Source organism: Stenella coeruleoalba (genome assembly GCF_951394435.1).
Source record: "Stenella coeruleoalba genome assembly, chromosome: 4".
NCBI lineage: Eukaryota > Metazoa > Chordata > Mammalia > Artiodactyla > Delphinidae > Stenella > Stenella coeruleoalba.
The window spans coordinates 29434881-29451888 of record NC_137149.1 but is presented as its reverse complement, the minus strand read 5'-3'; the positions used below and the strand labels follow the sequence as shown (position 1 = coordinate 29451888).

The window sequence follows — 17008 nt, the reverse complement described above, 5'->3', positions numbered from 1 at the left end:
AAATATTTGAAAAAGATTGCTGCTTATTTGCAAAGTTATCACAAAATAGAAAGCCTACATTTCTGATAAAGAACGCTCACATGCTTAGATTTTGCAAACAGTGGGATCAATACTACTGGGATTAGGGTTTCCCTCACCATTGCTTGGAATGTTATCAGACTCAAATGCCTCTGGGCATCACGGCCAGGCAGGCAATAATTTACAATCCCCAGAGTGAGAACATTTAACTTTCTTCTTAATTGAGCAACAAAAACACAAGCACAAGCTCAAATGTTACCTGGCACTTTGGTTGGTTGGGAAAGAGAGAATGTTGGATGGAGGTGGTATGAAATGCACTCCAAATGCTTCTCTAAAGAGGAGTGGCTGATACTCGGTGACAGCTGATTGTTTCCAATCTGATTTTTCAGAAAGGATGAGACGTCTTGATTTTTATGATATATTTCCCAGTTTTAAACTGTTGGTTAACAACTCAACTTCCAATACTGACCAATAATATTTGTGGGGGGAAAATGTCCTGTGCTGGATTCCAGGGCTCCAGTTAATGACTGCTTAGGCTAGAGAGATGTGGTATTGGGGCAAAACATAACATTTTTTTGCCATGAATAAGAACCTCTCACGTTTCCTGTCTGCCAGAATTCTCTCTCTCTTGTTTTAGCTCTCATAAAACTGAATCTATAATTGTGTTCTCTTCTTAACTAGAAGGTAAAGTGGGTTGGGCAAGAATTAGATTTCTGAGGCCTCCAGGTCAGTGTTTCTTAAACATCAGTTCAACGGAAAATTTTTCTAAGGTCTCACCCACAGAGATTCTGTTTCCTTGAATCAAAGGTAAATCCTAGATAACACACTCTTTTACAGCCTCAGGATGATTTTGTTGAAGAATGATCCCATATGACACTTTGAAAAATACTGCCTTAAAGTAGTGGTTGTTCCATCATTTTCCTCTGCTGGCAAGGTCTCATGGACTATTCAGTTTACACAATCTCCATACATAAATGTGTTCACTCAATCTAGGCTGGTCATAGACAAAGAAGACTAATGTTTTGCACGATGCTCCTTCCTCCCCCTTGATGGGGTGGGAGTGGAGGTCGGTCTGTGACAACTGGCCTCCTTAGACCCACTGCTCCAAATGGTCTAGCACAGAGTGGGGTGCATTATAGCATATTTTTTCTTTATTGCTAATTTATTTTCGAAATTCACTGTTACACCAATGCAAGATTTTAAAATCTTCAGTTACAGGAGAGTATGTCAAGTTGCTTTCTTGCTTTCCTGGATTCTGCTAAGAATTCATGTACAATCTGAAACCTCCCCAGCATATTAACTAACACAAAGCATTGGAGATGCAGAGAAACCTTCAGTCATGGTTCTAGATGTTTCTGGAAAAACCCAGTTTTGTCTGATGTTATTTCCCAGGATGAAATTTCTTTCCTCAGTAAACTGGTGCTGTGTATTCTTTATTTCACACTGAAAGTAACATTTGTGTAAAGCAGCAAATGATTTTCATTTCATTATAAACAGAGATGCAGTTTAAATCTGCCAAGAGCTGAAGTAATAAGTATGCAAGCATGATATAGCTCCAGAGCCATTCAGTTTGTAAATATTCATATGGGAAATTCTATGCCACCTTCATTACCAACAAAGAAGAAATATTGCGAGAATTAATCGCTAATTCTGACCTCTGTCTAGCACAGTAATAAGGGGGAACAGGTAATCTGATTATTAAGTATAACTTTCTTTACAGAATCTGTGATATTAAATGATTGCCCAACACTCCATCCCGTCATCACTGGCCAAATCACTAATGTCGAATCTTTCATTATTAATGGACCACTTTGACATGGAAATTCACAGGCTTTCTTTTTATGTATGAAAGGAACTTTCAAAAAAATGCTCACCCAATTCCAACAACAACCTAGAAGGAAGGTTTTATTCCTCATTCTACAGGTAAGGATGCTATGGTTCCATGAGGCTAAGCAAGTTTTTCAGAATTGCAAAACAAGTCAGTGGAAGCGCAGACAGTCCTTAGGTTTGTTTGATTCCAAACTTAATGATTTCTGTAGCCGTACCCTGACAGAGTGGTTACTCTGTGGGACTTTGCAGAGGGCGTATCAACTGAAATTCTGGTGTTGCAATTAACAAGGACCAACGAGATTTTTGCAGTGGGTAATTCAGAGTCGATGGGAAGCTACAGAGCTAGGTGGGACCAAAGAACCAAGACAGGACCTCAAACACTCCCCAGATATCTAGACAGCAGGACACACTCTGGGACATACTTTTCAACCACTTTAGAATGAAAAGCTCCAAAAGTTGTTACTGTCATCATCTTAATTCAGTCTGCTTGTAATTCAAAGTCCCAAGAGAGATTCCTATTGGCCCAGGTGGAATTATATGCTTCTTGGCTCGGGGAGGGCAGAGATCCTGATTATAGTAGTACCAGGATTGCTTATACCTGGGAGAAGTAATTCCCACAAAAGGAAATAAGGGTGCTCTTAGGAAGGGGAAGTGGGTACTGAGATGCCCCCTTCCCTGCAAAAAGTCAACAAAAGTCCATATACAGTTGTCCTTCAGGACATTAGCCTCACATATTACTAAGAATAATCCTTAATTTCACTTAGTAATCTGTTATGCAGATTTTATACCTGGATTTTCTCAGATCTGCCATAAATTTCTTTTAATATTGAGCTATTACCACTGACTCATAAAATCTCTACCAGTAATTTTTACATAATTAACTTATGCAAAAAATAGTACTTCATTTGATCTAAATGACCCCTTTTGAGATTCCAACAGTGTCTGTATTCAGAATGTGACAACTTATGCCTCTAATGCATAGCCTTTGTGATTTGTAGAGTGTAATGATGTCATATCCCATCCTTGTATGTTCCTATCCCATTTCTGGTCTTTGGCGCATCCCAGTCAGCTGCAACAGGATGAGGTGACCCAGTGACAGCCAAGCAAGATAGAGCCCACCCACCCAGATGGGAACAGGCAAAGAAAGCATTGTGTCCCAAATGTATGGCAAATGGTTTTAGCTTCCAAACGAAACTGGTGGAGAATCGTGATGAGAAATCTAAAACAGGAGATACCCTGCCTTTGTAGGCAGGTTGAGAATCAATTTCAGAAAAGTTTATCAAAGGTAGTAAGGTTGAAACTGTTAGCTGTGGTTCAGGAGAAAAAAATCAAGTCCCGCTAATGAATGAATAGCCCCAAAGCTACCAGGCTGTGCTCTTCAGTCAGTCCTTCAACCTGATTATTTTATTTGCTCTTCTTTGACTTTACTGGATCCATTATATCTTTTCTGAGGTGTGGCAATCACAAGTTCACATAATAACTGAGGTACGAATCAGCCATGTTTGTGAACAAGGCTAAGATGAAAATTTTTCTGGGAATTTTTCCCATAAAACTTATGGGCTTATTTAGCCCCAATAATAATAGCAGAATATCTGACTGCTGTGGGGAAGGGCAATAAATTATTGATGGATATAATGCTTCCTAACTCCTATTTTAAGAATCCCTATTCTTGAGACATTATTTTGTAAGAAAATTTAGATTATACTCCACCTAAGGTATGTTTTTTCTTACCTCTTTCCTAGCCTTTCAAAGTTCTGAAAACTTCTGGCCATGCATTTGACAATTCACTCTTACAGCGGACAGCACAGTGGTGCTCAAGGCTTCTACTGGGCCAGCAGGCATGATTTTTTTTGTCATTACTATGTTTTTATTTCAACAATTCTGTATTTTTTCATATTGAATATTTTTAAGTTATAATTGCCTGTTCCTGCTTTATGTTTCCAACATTCTAACTTATCTTTATACTTATTTAAAATTACATTATACTTATAAAATTATACTTATTCAATTAAAATTCCCATTCTGTCTGTTCCATTGTTCTGCTTTCTCTTGAATAGGGTGTTCTGTTTATTTTCTGTCTGTTACATGGCTCTGTTCTTCAGATGTCACATAATTTCACACTGTGAATTTATCTTTATTGCCTTGAACAAGCACAGTTCCATAATAATACTGTGATTTTTTAAAAAAATATAAAACACTTGGAATAATGACTGGTGAAGAAAGCACTCAATATTGGCTAGCTATGGTGTATTCTCTTTCTACGGCTGCATAATGGTTACCCCAAAACAGCAGCTTAAGACAACAACCATTTATTATCCCATAGTTCTATAAGTTAGAAGTCTGGACGGGCTCAACTGGGTTCTCTTGCTCAGGGAATCAAAGGCCAAGATCAAAGTGTTGTCTTGGCTCAGCTCTTATATCTGGAGGTTCTAGGAAAGAATCAGCTTCCAGGCTCATTCAGGTTGTTGGCAGAATTTGGTTTCTTGCTGGACTGAATTCCCTTTTTGTGCCTGCCATCAGCCTGACTGCACTCAGCTTCTAGAGGCCTCCCTCAGTTACTTGCCAGTTCCTCCATCTCAGAGCCTGCAATGGCACATCAAATCCTTCTCATGCTTGGAATCTCTCTGACTTCCTCTTTTTTCTGTTTGTTTTTAATTTTTATACAGCAGGTTCTCATTATCTATTTTGTACATGTTAGTGTATATGTATCAATCCCAATCTCCCAATTCTTCCCACCACCACCACCCCCAATCGCCCCCCGACCCCATCCCGGCACTTTCCCCCCTTGGTGACTCTGACTTCCTCTTTTGATGAAGAAAACTCTCTGCTTTTAAAGGGCTTGTGTGATTAGATTATGGCCAGCCCAGTAATCTCCCTTTTGTTTAATTCAAGTTAACTGATTAGTACATTAATTGACTAGTACATTAATTGACCATAACAAAGTACCAGAAACTGGGTAGTTTAACCTACAGAAATGTATCATTTATAACATTCTCAAATCAAGGTCCTGGATGCTTTAGATCCTTCTGAGGGCTGTGAGGGAGAATCTGTTCCAGGACTCTACCTTGGCTGCTGGTAGCCTCAGGCATTTCTCAGCTTAATAGCTTTCTCTCTGAGTCTTCACATCACCTTGCTCAATGCATATCTGTCTCCAAAATTTCCTCTTTTTTATAAGGACACAAGTGATATTGGATAGGGCCCACCCAAACAACCTCATCTTCACTTGATCATCTTCAAAGACCCTTTTTCCAAATAAGTTCACATTCATAGACACTGGGGATTAGGATTTCAACATCTTTTTAGGGGACACAATTCAACCCATAACAATTAGTAACCTTAATTACATCTGCAAAATCCTTTTTTTTTTTTTTTTGCCCTATAATATTACATAATCACTGGAATAACACTAGGGGTAGAGGTCCTTGGGGCCATCCTAAAATGGTTATTATCATTTTCATTTCTTCTTGTGCTTATCTATCAAAACATTTCTTCAGAACAAAAAGCAATATCTTCCAGACAGTAGAATACAGAGAATGTCTAGTTCTGATCATGTAGGGGGCTGAATGTTGAAACTATTACGTCATTTTCAATTCTCTTCAGTTGTTGCTGATGTTAAAATATTACAGCTTGCTTTAAAATTGTTATTTTATGTTAAGAAATATATATTCCAAATACAGAGTAGTAAGAGATTAAGATATTCAGAGCTATGGTAATCATCACTGTACAAAGTTCTTTTATTATTTGTTGAATTTTAGTTTACATGGATGTTAATTGCAGTTGCTAAAATTTCAGCAGTGTGTGATGCCCAAGGAGTCCCTTTGACATTAGCAAAAATACATTTAAAGATTTTAGGACTTATATGCAGACCTGGTAAATGTCCAATACTAAATAAATTTAGCAGTGCTTTGTATAGCTTCTAGGTGAATTGCTTTTTATTTTAAAGAAAACTATATAGAAGAATCTATAGATCATCATATGAATTAAATTTGAAATGTGTAGTTAGGATATTTTATTTCTTAGGGTCTTGATAACTTGGTAATTAGTAAGCACTATCTTTTTAGGAGGAAATGGAGTACAGTGGTTGTATTTGTTTGCTAGGGCTGCCATAACAAAATACCACAGGTTGGGTGGTTTAAACAACAGCAATCTATTTTCTCACAGTTCTGGAGGACAGAAGTTCAAGATCAAGGTGTTGGCAGGGTTGGATTCTCCTGAGGCCTCCTTCCTTGGCTTGCAGATGGCTGCCTTCTCACTATGTCCTCACATGGTCATTCCTCTGTGTGCCAGCAACCCTGGTGTCTCTTTGTATGTCCAAATTTCCTCTTCCTATAAGGACATCTGTTATATTGGATTAGGGCCCATCCTAATGGCCTCATTTTAAGTTAATCATCATTTAAAAGACCCTGTCTCCAACTACGGTCACATGCCGAGGAGTTAAAGGCTTCACCATATGAATTTTAGGGTGACACAATTCAGTCCACAACAGTGGTTAAGCTTGTGGGTTTTAGAATCCGTGAGACCTAGTGTCAAAAGTCATGCTTTCACCACTGTATCAGTCAGAATAGGCCAGGTAGGCTGCTGCCATACACGGCGCCAGTAGAGACAAAGATTTCTTTTTCGCTCACACTACATGCCCAGTGTTGATCTGCTGGGGTCTCTGCTCTGCATTGTCCCCACTCCAGGACCCAAGCTGACAGGGATGACATTAATATCCGAAAGACTGATGGCAGGTGGAAAAAGAACCATGGCAAATTTCACATTGACTCCTCAAACTTCTGTTCAGGACTGACACACATCACTTAAGTTCACATCTCACCAACCACAGCAATTTACGCAGCCATGCTTAACTTCAAGGGAGGCAAGGGAACTGGGGAAACAAAATCTGACAAGTGCCTGAAGGAGACAAAAACTGTGAATAGCCTCAATATCATTGGAAACCACTTACTAGTGAGTGACATTACGCAAGTTATTTAATCCCTCTAGGCCTCATTTTCCTGAATTAAAAAGTGGGACAATACTAATATTAGTACCTACTATGTGAGGTTCCCATGAAGATTAAATGAGATAATGAAAAAGATGCACTTAGCACATCCTTTTGGATGCACTTGGAAAGGGTGAAACGCTCAATAAATGTTAGGTACTATTGTTATTACTATAAATAATATTAGAAATTTCCTCAGATAGGATGAACTATAGAGATCAAGTCAAGTCTCTTTTTATAAATAAGGGATCAGAGGCCCAGAGTAGATAAGCGACTATCCGATGAAATAGAACCCAGGTGTGTGAATTCATTACTTCAGCCTACCATCCTCTATACTGTGTTGACTTTCACAGTCACTCTAAAAACTATATATATATATATATATATGTATACACATTTATATACACTTATTTATTTATATGGACTATAATGGTAATTTACAGAGTTTGGGAAAGTTCCAGATCCTTTAATGGACTGGAAGATGAGAAGTGCTTCAGGCAGAGCCTCTTTATTAATAGGTTAGTCGTTGTGAGATGGGGACAGGAACCCATAGGGAAGAAACCAGATGAGTGTTGAAAGTGAGAAAGAAATGAGAAGAAAAACGAGCTGTCAGATTTGGCAGCTGGCACCACTGCTCAAGAACAAGGAGTTGCCTGAGCTGACAGGTGTATATGAACTTAAAATAGAATATACTAGGGGTATAACTGATTCACTTTGTTATAAAGCAGAAACTAACACACCATTGTAAAGCAATTATACCACAATAAAGATGTTAAAAAAATAAATAATAATAAAAGGATAAAAAAAAAAAAGAATATACTAGGGAAAAAGGAGCTTTACAAGTGTCCACAGCTACCCTCCTCACATACATGATCCTTTCACAACGTATTTCCTGAACTAATAATTTCAGCAGGGAAGTGGTCTCTCTACTGGGAATAACAAACAAGACATTTTCAACAGCTCCTTGGGCGCAAAGTGCGGTCTGCTCTTTGAGGTATCTTGCAACATGCCCAGGAGAGAAGCACTTAACTCTTTCATGCTTCTTCCAACCCAAGAAAAACATCAGCACTGTAATTTAAAAGTGGGCGCTACCGAAAAGATGTGCTGACATTAAAAACTTTAAGGAACAATGCTGCAAAATTTCTGAGAGGGCCAGAATTATCTGGAATAAATTTGACACAGGCATACTCTCATTTGAAATCAGGCCAAGTGACCTGGGTTGTAACTCTGAACTCCAACCTTTTTGCCATGTGACATTATACAAGTTACTTAACATCCCTCAGCCTCCATTTTCCTATCCATAAAACAGGGATAATCGTAATACATACATACCTCATGGGGTTGCTGTAAAGATTACAGAAGGTTGCTGTGAAGGTTAAATGAAATCCATCACCAAGAACATGAGCTAGAGTCATTAGCCTCATCATCATTACACTTTCAGGGTCTCTTCAGACTCAAATGAACATTTTCAAAACTAATTTTTTAAAATAAAATTTATCTTTCCTTTGTAAATCTGATAGTGAATATAAAGCTTTTTAGTTTAATGCTCAATGATTTTGTCAGTTGAAATAACTCTTTCAGCATCCGAAAATTATGTTGATATTCAGGAAAATATTGTCTACTAAATTCTGGTTAGAAATCTTGTAGTAAGTTCTCTCAGTATGAAGGCAGCCTGATTCAGTGAAAAGAATACTACATCTAACCATCGAGAAACCTAGATTTTATCCAAGAACATTGTCACTAAACAGCTGGGTGGCTTCACACTAGGGCCTTAACCCTTAGTCTCCTTTTTCATAAAATTTAGTAACTAATGAGGCACCAGTGGGTAAGCAAAGAAGTTTCAAGAGAAGACAATCTCAATTTGAACATTTGTAAGAATCATAATACCTCTAACCAAAATATCAAAGTCAGAAGGAAAAACTAATCTGTTGTAAAAAAAAATGAATTTGTTTTTAAATATGTCAAGTTTAAGGATGCTGGTGGAGCATTTGATTGGAAATGTTTAGAAATCACTTGGAAACCTACAACTGGATTTCGGCAGCAAAGGCAGAAAATGTCAATGTTAGGACAATTACTTAAACAGATACTTGACATTATTAGAGTGGTGATAATGTTGATGATAACTATGAAGATACAAAAAGAACTAGATAGTTAACAAATTATACTTGGGAAGAATAGTAGGATTAGAGGGGTCAGACGGGAATCATGACAGTGCAGTGCCATGAATATAAATGTAGATGCCTTTGTGGCCAGGAAGAGATGTGTGAAGCGGCAGGGGAGGTCCATGTGAACTTTTGAGGGCCTAAAATGACTAAATACAACCTTTGCTTGAAAAAAAAAGGAAGGGAAAAAAAACTTTGGGCCTAACTGGGGACTGAATAGGCCAGCAGCTTCTAACTCTTCGCATCAAGGGAAGAGAACATCAAGAAAAATCTGGAAACACAATATCAGTTGTAACAGAAAATCTAAAGCATGAGACTTGAGAGTAGAAGCTTATTGAATTTTGCCCTTGATAAATTTTATGTAGCCTTCGACAGTGCTGATTCCTCAGTGGAGTGGACTGGTTAGAAGCCATCTTGTTGGGAATCAATGGGAAGGTGACTGATGAGGAAGTAGAGAGAAACAGCATGAGTTCAGGAGTGAGAAGAAGGAAAGAGTTGGTATGGTTGGCAGTCAAAAGACATAAGAAGGATGGGGAGAGAGAAACATGCCCTTATGGAGTCAGAGGGAAGGGAGCCCATTTTGAGAAAATGGTTGCAATCAGATCACAGAGCCCATGTAATCAAGTGGAGCAAAACTCTGAAATGTTCTAAAACAGTGATTATTCTTTAAATATTACTCATTTGGCAGGATGATCAGCTCAGAAGCAAACTGTTAAAAACAATTTCCCAGTTTCTAGAATGTATCCATATCATTTTAAGGTAAAGGTAGCCTCCACCTAGACTAATTTATAAGTGTGCTGATGTTAAAAGGTGCGAGATTGTTTATTAATTGGAATGGGTGGCCTTTTCCTCCCCAACTTTTCCTTTTTGTTTAGCTAGTTTTAACAAACCCCAGGGAGCCTTGTTTTCTCAACAGCTGCTCCTGATGTTGGCACTCAGTGGCTCCTTCACAACCTTTTGTAACCAGCCTTTATGAGAAGGGGGAGCTAACAAACTAATTAGACTGGTAGCTTAAGAAAATACAAAGCGTGGTACACACCCACACCAAAAAGGCTTACATGCACAAAAATTGAGTATTTAGGCTTGTCCAACCATCCCAAACTGCTAACTACAGACTTTATGTCACACTTGGAAAATTGGTTCTGTTTTGCTCTGTTTTGTACTTTGGCACACTCTAGAGAAGTCTGACGTATCTGTGGAATAAGAATTACATTTGGAACGACGAGATTTACATTGGAAAAATTATGTAGGAGAAGATACGGAGATATAACCCAACCATTTGTCATTAATAGAAACATGCAAATTCGCAAAATAGCAAAATTTGCTTTAGTTGTTAGAATTTTGAGAACTTTAAAAAGGGTTAACTTTTTGTGCCATATAAAGAAAAAACACATGTTTTTTAGTTGGCTTGTAAAATATGATATTTTATGGCCAGCTCCTATAGAATTGTCTTTGATGAACCTATCACATCAGTGGGTTTGTAGTTGTCAGTGTCAGAAAAGCGGCCAAAGAGAAGATACAGTATTTCTCAATTCATCAGCCACCTGCATCAGAATTACCTAAGCTTATTTATTTATTCTTTTAAAATGCAGATTCCAAGAATTCACCCCAGATCTACTACTGAATCTCTGTGAGTTTTGAGAATTTACTATTTTAAGAAGCTCCCTGTGATTCTTATGAAAATTAAAGTTTGTGAGCTAGATTTCAAAACACACCACCACATTTAGATTCATCACTGCTGAGAGGGAGTGAATATCGGCATATCCTTTACAATATGCCAATTTTTTCTTGCAATTTTTCCACCGAATTAAAAAGGTACACATCTTTTGACATAGCAATTCTATTTCTAGGAATTTATCTCAAGGAACAACTAGACAAACGTGCAAAGACATATGTAAAAAACTATCCATTACAAAATTGACTATATTAGTAGAAAAGTGTTAATAATTTAAAAGGCTATCATGAGATTTTGATTAAATAAACTACATACACTTATGTAGGATTATTATGTACAATGTTCTAAGCACTTCAGAAGCTGTAAGTCATTTAATCCTTATAACATTATGTAATATAATATAGTATAAGATGTTAATATAATAATGTAATAATATTATTACCCCCACTTTACAGATGACAAAGCTGAGACCCAGAGCAGGTAAGGACTTGTCCAAGATCACACAGCTAGCACACAACAGAGACAGGACACAATGCCAGGCAGTCTGTCTCCAGAGCCTGTGGCTTCACCCTGCACCATCTGCTTCTTTCAACATTCTGCTACCTTCACGTAATGATTATATGGAAGAAAACATTTTACAAAAAATTATGTTTGATATGATCATATTCATGGTGAAAATGAATATTTATATCTGCATTTTGAAATGAAAGATTTTTATGAAAAGGTAAAGAAAAGAATATACATTAGAGTAGGTACACCAAATTGAAGATAATGATCTGTAAGTGGAATTATGGATGTTTTCTATTTTTCTCCTTTTGCTTGTCTCTGATTGTTTTTTCCTTTTTATTTTTCAGTAATGAACATATACTGTTCTTATAAAAAGAGAAGAGTAATATGTGAATGGGCCTACCTAGCAAGCAAATATACTGTAAAGCTTGTGCTTTTTTTAAGAGTGGACTTTAAAGATAAACTAATTGAATTATAAACAGAGAGCAGGAAAAATACACTTTTAGATTCTCCTTCCTCCATGAGTCCACTGCGTTTCTAGCAGGTGTGTAATCACAGGCTTCTTTTTCATGAGCAAACTAGTATAAATGGCTTTGTTTTTCTTTTACTACTAAATTTTTAAATGATATATATATATTTTTTAACATCTTTATTGGAGTATAATTGCTTTACAATGGTGTGTTAGTTTCTGCTTTACAACAAAGTGAATCAGCTATACGTATACATATATCCCCATATCTCCTCCCTTTTGCGTTTCCCCCCCACACTCCCTATCCCACCCCTCTAGGTGGACACAAAGCACCAAGCTGATCTCCCTCTGCTATGAGGCTGCTTCCCACTAGCTATAGCTATCTATTGTACATTTGGTAGTGGATATATGTCCATCCCACTCTCTACTTTGTCCCAGCTTACTCTTCCCTCTCCCCGTGTCCTCAAGTCCATTCTCTACATCTGCGTCTTTATTCCTGTCCCACCCCTAAGTTCTTCAGAACCATTTTTTTTTATTCCATATATATGTGTAAGCATACGGTATTTGTTTTTCTCTTTCTGACTTACTTCGCTCTGTATGACAGACTCAAGGTCCATCCACCTCACTACAAATAACTCAATTTCATTTCTTTTTATGGCTGAGTAATATTCCACTGTAAATGTGTGCCATATCTTCTTTATCCATTCATCTACCGATGGACCCTTAGGTTGCTTCCATGTCCTGGCTATTGTAAATAGAGCTGCAATGAACAGTATGGTACGTGACTCTTTTTGAATTATGGTTTTCTCAGGGTATATGCCCAGTAGTGGGACTGCATGTGTTTGTTGACAATCTGTATATTTCTTTGGAGAAATGTCTATTTAGGTCTTCAGCCCATTTTTGGATTGGGTTGTTTGTTTTTTTGGTATTGAGCTGCATGAGCTGCTTATAAACTTTGGAGATTAATCCTTTGTCAGTTGCTTCATTTACAAATATTTTCTCCCATTCTGAGGGCTGTCTTTTCGTCTTGTTTGTGGTTTCCTTTGCTGTGCAAAAGCTTTTCAGTTTCACTTGGTCCCATTTTTTAATTTTTGTTCTTATTTCCATTTCTCTAGGAGGTGGGTCAAAAAGGATCTTGCTGTAATTTATGTCAAAGAGTGTTCTTACCATGTTTTTCTCTAAGAGTTTTAGAGTGTCCGGTCTTACATTCTGGTCTCTAATCCATTTTGAGTTTATTTTTGTGTATTGTGTTAGGGAGTGTTCTAATTTCATTCTTTTACGTGCAGCTGTCCAGTTTTCCCAGCACCACTTATTGAAGAGGCTGTCTTTTCTCCATTGTATATTCTTGCCTCTGTTATCAAAAATAAGGTCACCATATGTGCGTGGGTTTCTCTCTGGGCTTTCTGTCCTGTCCTATTAATCTATCTTTCCGTTTTTGTGTCAGTACCATACTGTTTTGATTACTGTAGTTTTGTAGTATAGTCTGAAGGCTGGGAGCCTGATTCCTCCAGCTCCGTTTTTCTTTCTCAAGACTGCTTTGGCTATTGGGGGTCTTTTGTGTTTCCATACAAATTGTGAAATTTTTTGTTCTAGTTCTGTGAAAAATGCCAATGGTAGTTTGATAGAGATGGCATTGAATTTGTAGATTGCTTTGGGTAGTACAGTCATTTTCACAATGTTGATTCTTCCAATCCAAGAACATGGTATATCTCTCCATCTGTTGGTATCATCTTTAATTTCTTTCATCAGTGTCTTATAGTTTTCTGCATACAGGTCTTTTGTCTCCTTAAGAGACAAAAGGTAGATTTATTCCTAGGAATTTTATTCTTTTTGTTGCAACGGTAAATGGGAGTGTTTACTTAATTTCTCTTTCAGATTTTTCATCATTAGTGTATAGGAATGCCAGAAATTTCTGTGCATTAATTTTGTATCCTGCAGCTTTACCAGATTCATTGATTAGCTCTGGTAGTTTTCTGGTGGCATCTTTAGGATTCTCTATGTATAGTATCATGTCATCTGCAAACAGTGACAGATTTATTACTTCTTTTCTGATTTGGATTCCATTTATTTCTTCTCTTCTCTGATTGCTGTGGTTAAAACTTCCAAAACTATGTTGAAAAATTGTGGTGAAAATGGGCAACCTTGTCTTGTCCCTAATCTTAGTGGAAATGGTTTCAATTTTTCACCATTGAGAATGAAGTTGGCTGTGTGTTTGTCGTATATGGCCTTTATTATGTTGAGGTAGCTTCCCTCTATGCTCACTCTCTGGCGAGTTTTTATCATAAATGGGTGTTGAATTTTGTCAAAAGTTTTCTGCATCTATTGAGATGATCGTATGCTTTTTCTCCTTCAGTTTGTTAATATGGTGTATCACATTGATTGATTTGTGTATACTAAAGAATTCGTGCATTCCTGGGATAAACACCACTTGATCATGGTGTATGACCCTTTTAATGTGTTGTTGGATTCTGTTTGCTAGTATTTTGTTGAGGATTTTTGCATCTATGTTCATCAGTGCTATTGGCCTGTAGTTTTCCTTTTTTGTGACATCTTTGTCTGGTTTTGGTATCAGGGTGATGGTGGCCTCGTAGAATGAGTTTGGGAGTGTTCCTCCCTCTGCTATAGTTTGGAAGAGTTTGAGAAGGACAGGTGTTAGTTCTTCTCTAAATGTTTGATAGAATTTATCTGTGAAGCAATCTGGTCCTAGGCTTTTGTTTGTTGGAAGATTTTTAATCACAGTTTCCATATCAGTGCTTGTGATTGGTCTGTTTATAATTTCTAATTCTTCCTGGTTCAGTCTTGGAAGGTTTTGCTTTTCTAAGAATTTGTCCATTTCTTCCAGGTTGTCCATTTTATTGGCATAGAGTTGCTTGTAGTAATCTCTCATGATCCTTTGTATTTCTGCAGTGTCAGTTGTTACTTCTCCTTTTTCTTTTCTAATTCTATTGATTTGAGTCTTCTCCCTTTTTTTCTTGATGAGTCTGGCTAATGGTTTATCAATTTTCTTTATCTTCTCAAAGAACCAGCTTTTACTTTTATTGATCTTTGCTATCCTTTCCTTCATTTCTTTTTCATTTATTTCTGATCTGATTTTTATGATTTCTTTCCTTCTGCTAACTTTGGGGGTCTTTTGTTCTTCTTTCAAATCAAATGCGTTAGTTATAGGTAGGCTACTCGGTGGTATAATTTAGGAGAAGCTCAAGACTTATTGCTCTGAGCAGGAAAAACTGCCCTGTAAAATTTGGCTATTAGGGTTCAAATGGTTTTTGAAGTTGTTTGTGATTATCTACAAAGGCATACACAAAGTTGACACACCCAAAAGCAACACTGTAGAGTGGAAAATTACTAGCTTGTAAATCAGAGTAACTGTTTGACTCTTCTTGCCATGTCCTCATGTATAAAATGGGGACAATGATACCGATCTCTACTGATTATTGGGAGGTGGTAATTAATGCACAGGAAATTGCCTGCCACATAATCAACTCATAATAGATGTTAGTTTCTTTTCCCTTGAACAATGAACATAAGTGGAATATCTACTGACTTTTCAATGCAGTAGAATTGTTTTTCATTTATTCTGAAAATATTTTTTAACAAGTCAGGGTTTGGGCATGAAAATAGATGCCATTCAATATATTCCAAGTAAGAGTATTTTTAATGCAGGGAATTACAGGCTTACACAATAGTTGGAAGGAAATAAAGGTCAGGGAGGCTGTCAGTGGAGATCTCAGCCTGTAGCACCACAAAGTTCTCAAGTGCTTTCACCAAACACTCTCTGAATATGAAGAACCTCTGGGAGGTTCCCACCAACCCCTCAGGCTGCAGGACTGATGCACATGATTCTCAGGAAGCTCACCTGGCAGCTGCTTAGAACAAGTTCAAGATGAACAAATCTCCTATTCTGAAGAAGTTTACCATCTGAAACTGTGACCCAAAACATTTCTAACCTTATTTATCAATATTTCCCTCCTCATTGGCTCTTTTGACTCTGTGCCCCAGGATTCTGCACTTCATGCTAGTTTCTCTACATAAAATGCCCAACATGATAAATCAAAATGCTTCTCATGTTTTAAGTCCCAATATAAATTCAACTTTCCCCATGAAGTCTTTGTTCATACAATGCCTACCATCACCCCTCTGAATGTAATGTAATGAGCCCCCGTTCTAATGACCCTGTGGTTCTGTACCATCTCTTGTGATTTTTCTATACACTGGTCAGAGCTGGGATGCAGGTAGAAATAAGGGACTTACTAATAGGAAATAAAGGACTTAGGTGTTTAAGGATGAGTTTGGAACAGAATTCTGTAGAAAGAAATTCAACATGGCTGCTTGCTTTTCATAACCAAGGCCAAACTCTCTAAGGAATTAGCACATGTGTCTTAAATTTCCTACCTGAGACTGTGATTAAAATGGCTCCTTCCTCTTTTGTCAGCAGTATACCATGGGTTCTGGAAAAGAATAAAATTATGCGTGCTTCTTTAACCGCATTCTATAACTCAGACCCTCACTCTGTCAGTCTGGACTAATCTATACCTGGAATCAGTAAATAATGAAATAGTAAATATTCACTACAGCACTCTACTATTGCCAGGCTCTGGTCTGAGCACTTTACTAAACAATGTGTTTAATGCAACAACGCTATGAGGTAGGTACTATTATTGTTCCCATTTTACAGAAGAAATTCTGAGGCCCAGAGAGGTTAGATAACTGGCCTAACATCACACTGCTAATACGTGACAGAGCAGGATTCAAAGACAGGCAGTTTGGCTCCAGAGTTAGCTCATCTAATCATATTGTGGGCAAGGAGGGTTTCAACATGTGAATCTGGGGGGAACATAGAGTCCATAAGAACAGGTGAGTCTGATGCATGACCAGTATTAAGAGCCACCATATTTTCTGCAGTGTTTGTAGAGATACAGAAACATTCCTTCTTAATTACACAAATATTACACAAAATTTTAATTAAAAGATTCAAACAATATGGAAGTATATGGAGCAAAACAAATATGGATACATTTCCACTCTATCAATCACTTTGTTCACCTATTTCAGGTGTTTCCAGCACACAGTCTTATATCCACCGATTAAAACAGTTCTGTGAAGTGAGAATCAGATTGGTTAAAAGGCAAGATGGTAATTCTGTCAAATGGATTGTATATATCCACTGGTGGAACATTTGTAGCTTTGGGCATCCTGTCCCCTCCACATGCTGATAGCATTATCTTTCATATTCAGAAGTTCCTGCTGATTGTGTAGGTGCACAGGCAAGGTTGTGGAATCTGCCTTGTGACTTGTAATAGTTCCCTTCTTGATTTGTTCCTTGCTTAGTCATTGTTGGCAGGGCCTGTTGCTGTTTGCAGCTCTGC

The 17008-nt window shown here is 37.5% G+C and overlaps 1 long non-coding RNA gene across 1 annotated transcript in view; it reads right to left on the bottom strand.

Annotated features, from left to right (window-relative positions):
- Nucleotides 1-17008, bottom strand: part of LOC307186110 — a 208798-nt gene that overhangs the window by 72852 nt on the left and 118938 nt on the right. The window contains exon 4 of the long non-coding RNA XR_013828250.1: nt 16035-16090. This is a non-coding gene — a long non-coding RNA (uncharacterized lncRNA). The remainder of the gene's footprint in view (nt 1-16034; nt 16091-17008) is intronic.